Genomic DNA, 3,563 nt, shown 5'->3' with positions numbered 1-3,563 from the left:
TATATATATATATATATATATATATATAATCCTCAGGTTAGTTTGTCACTACAAAATATCTTGTACCCCTGTCTTTTATTCCCTTTTAGTTTCAAATGATTTTATTTAGAGTTTTGCTGTTCAAGCCTCCGGTGGGAGTTGAACTAACAACCCAGAGGACAGTGCTGATCAGGAAGTCTCTGGTGATCTACATGTGGGCCTTTCTGCATTTAAAGAGTTTGTCACGATTCCTCTGACCTCGTTGTCGTGGCCTACATAAGATTTAGGAGGAGTTGGGTTGTCGAGTTGTCTTTCCTCCTGTTAATGAAGTTACAGTTTGAAGTTAGTTGTGAGTTAACTTTCGGCCACTTAAAGCTGTTCAAGTGTCACTTTCTTTCTTTTCCTCTTTGTTTTGTATGTGATTGTAAAGTTACTTTGTCTTTTTTGTGCCTTGTGTTTTGAGTGGTGTCGGCTACCGTCTGCCTTTAGCTGAAACGCTGCCAAACAGAAACCTTTAGCTGCTACAGAGAATACTTTGAGCTGTATTTTCTTCTAAACAACGTGTATTTTTACTGCTACATTTATTCAGTGTGATATTTAAAATCCTTGGATTCTTTCCGTTGGTTAAACACTTGAATGTCTGAATAAAACGACCACTAGGGCAGTCTTGACGGCTGTCCTGTGAGCGTCTTGACAAGCGTTCAAGCTTCTGGTGTTCAGGTCATACGAACTGCAACCAGGTTTTGGAATTGGAGCTTTTCGCTGTAACAGTTCTCATCATGACGTCTCGGCTACTGGATGGACATTTTTCTGACAGCTGCAGAACTCTTTTCTCACCTTCAGCCATAAATGTCTGCTTTGTTTAAAATGTTTCCCTCCACACCTCCACAGAACTAGTTCTGCCAGTTCCTGATTCCTGTCGTTGTTGTTTCAAATGTTCTTCCTCCTAAAGCTGAGTAGTTTGTTTAACACTCGTTAAGACCCAGTGTCAGGGACCGTCGTTTCAATTAGCTGCTCGTTAGAGAAGGGAATTAACGAATTACTGCACATGTAGAAGTGCCTTGTTTTCAGCCAGTGCTACTTCTTAAATGACATTTTTCCTGATGAAACTTTTTTTAAAGTATGTTTTTTTTCTTGTTGTTTTTACTTCTGTGTTTTTCTTGTGATTTGTCTTAGCTCATATCAACCGAAACGTGTGAAGCTGTTGGCAATAAATGGTGTTTGTGTGAATGTGCTGTCAGAAGAAAAGTGGCAGACATTCAGCGGTGTTTGTTGGGCCTGTAAACTTTGAGGAAATGAAAATTCTAGCATTGAGAGGTTTTAAAAACTTTTATGAAAAATCCAAATGAGAAAAACACTTTTGTTGGGCTTGTTCCTCATTTTAGTGTAGTTTGTCAGTAACAGAGAAACTGCACAGCTCAGCTTTTCATTGGTTCTGCTTTCAGACATTTTACACAGAACTGAACATAGTACTATTTATGTTGTATTTCGTACATGTTTTTCCCTTATAAACTTAAACAAATCATGTTTTAGCACTTCACCAGATCTGTTTCATTTATTTATTTTTGATGGATTTGTGTTCAGCTTGGATCCCGTGTGTCTTAATCATTTCCAGTGTGGAAATCAGGTCCTGTGTTATTCTCATAACCATTGACATTATTGGAGCCTTGACCCATAATCAAAATCAAAATAATTTGTTTTAGTTTCTGTAACATACTTATGAGTAGTCAGTGTCTCACTTGCAGCTGACAGCGCACAAGACAGCGTCAGTTTATTTCATCAGGGGATCATTTCCATTGGGCGGTACAGCTACTTGGAAGGTGATGCATTCGAGAGCAAATATTAGACACATCAAATCTTTAATACATTTGATTGTGTTGTGTTATTATACATGCAACACACGTGCATCAAACAGGTATTTATATTGACTGTCCATGTTGGAACACTATGATGCAAAAAAACCAGATCATGTTCAGCATGAATCTCCGTCAGAACAACAGTCTGATGCTAAAGTGACGTGGTGTAAAACTCAACTTTTACTTCAACAGTTATTAAAATACTGACTTGCTTTATATGGTAACAATCTGCTCTGGAATGGATCCTTTTTTATTCACACCTTCGTGCTAGTTCCTTCCTGATTCTGCAAACTTTACTATGTCTGCTCCCCTGCAGGTAAGATACTGACCACTCGTAAATATTTTACACAGCCACACTTCAAAAAATCTGCTGCATCATTTTAATGTCAGTGCAGCTAAAATCCTGTGAACAAGACGCATAAAAAAGGAGAGGATTTAAAAAATATTCCAAAGTGAAACCGAATGAGATCCTTTGAGGAACCCACTGAGATTCTGTGAACTTGGTGGAACTAAATCCACATCAGTGGCTCCTCTTTGCAAATGTCTTGAGTTGTGTTTAATATTTGACTATGCCTTCGCATTTTCTGTTCAGGCTTCCATTTTAATAGCTGTCGCTGCATAATTAGCAAACGCTTAAATATGTTTCAAACACGATCTTTGTCAATCTTTTATCAATTTATCAAAATGTGTTTATCAAATCTTTGTCAGATCCTAAATGAAGCAGGCAGTGATGCAACCGTCCTGCCGTTGTGCACGCTCACTGCTGAGTCCTAACGAACTCAAATGATGATTTATTGCAAATTAAAGAGGGTTCTGTCAATTCTAGAAAAAAGGTGGGAGCTGGACAGAGATCAGTAAAATAAATGTTGATTGATTTCACTCCTTGTTGTAGTTGGGTGGTAAATAAAATGCATGCAGTTGTTTTTAGCTTGAAGATGTTTTAAGGTAAGTACTGGTCATTAGTTCTGGTGTCACCTGCTGGTTTAATAATGGTTTTAAGTCACTTCTATCGGGACCAAAAGCCTCGTTGTTGCTCCCTCTGCTCCTATTTTCTCCTCTGTGTCTTTTACAGTTCATGTTATTTCACCCTGGAGGCAGATTCAGTGATCTTTATTTTTCAAAAGATCGCCTTGCGTCGTTGTAGTCGGCGTGTTCTGTTTTACTCTTGTGTTTGCTCCTTTTTACATTATGGGTTGGACCGTTCAGCATCCTTTCATCTCAGGACTCGTCTTGTTTTTCACCCTTGTCCTCAGTGAAGGTCTTTATATATTTCTGCACAGCCTGGGATCAGAAACCCCAAAACAGATGCAGAAACTGATCCAACATGGTGCTGTTAAGTTTTTATGCTCTGCCAGTTTAACTGTGTTGTCTCTCTTTTCTGTCCTTGGACGATTTAAATCTTTGAAAAGTCTTTTACATTAAAGGAAGTGGTTTCATTCAGTGTGTTGGATGTGAGGTTTATTATTTGGGAAATGAATGCCTGTGATGGAACAGGACCTTGTGAGTGTTGGGACAGAGAAGCGGTGATGTCATGCGTCTGTTTTCCCACAGGGCAGTGATGCCGGGGATGGTGATGTTTCGGCGGCGCTGGTCCGTTGGCAGTGATGACCTGGTGCTGCCCGCCCTCTTCCTTTTTTTAATACACTGTGTCTGGTGAGTCAGCGTTTCTTCAGACGTACTCTCTTTTAATTATTTTACACTGATCAGCCATAACATTATGACCCTTTG

The sequence above is a fragment of the Nematolebias whitei genome, chromosome 2 (genome assembly GCF_014905685.2).
Source record: "Nematolebias whitei isolate Nwh7 chromosome 2, NemWhi1, whole genome shotgun sequence".
Lineage (NCBI taxonomy): Eukaryota > Metazoa > Chordata > Actinopteri > Cyprinodontiformes > Rivulidae > Nematolebias > Nematolebias whitei.
Note: the sequence above shows the minus strand (reverse complement) of the source record.